The sequence below is a fragment of the Vicia villosa genome, linkage group LG4, assembly GCF_029867415.1.
Source record: "Vicia villosa cultivar HV-30 ecotype Madison, WI linkage group LG4, Vvil1.0, whole genome shotgun sequence".
Taxonomy (NCBI): Eukaryota; Viridiplantae; Streptophyta; class Magnoliopsida; order Fabales; family Fabaceae; genus Vicia; species Vicia villosa.
This window is the reverse complement of record NC_081183.1, coordinates 32,399,514-32,399,923: the sequence shown is the minus strand read 5'-3', so window position 1 is coordinate 32,399,923 and position 410 is coordinate 32,399,514.

Genomic DNA, 410 nt, shown 5'->3' with positions numbered 1-410 from the left:
GACAAGGTTGTTAGACTCCGACTCGTTCTGGTGTACCTTAAGATGTGGGTATCTATCTAGTGAATGGTTGATAGAACGAGTGGAAGTAGTGATCTCCAAATGGGGAAAATCTGGGATGCCTGACTGAGTGAAAGGAACTACTGCATCTCCTTGTTATTCGGAAATGCGTAAGTCCTAGAACTACGCTAGGCGACCACTGAGTAGATGGATATGCATAGTGCAGTAATCCATGTTCCCTTCTAGTTGTGAATCATCTAATCCCGAGTATAGCCGTAGAACTACTCTAGGTGTTGGATACTTAGATGAATTGAACTAGTGGTTGTCTGAAGCATCAGCGAGTTGACCGTAGTAGGTGACTGTTATTTGTAATCATGTTATTCCTATATGGTGGGAGTTAACATTGTGAACCT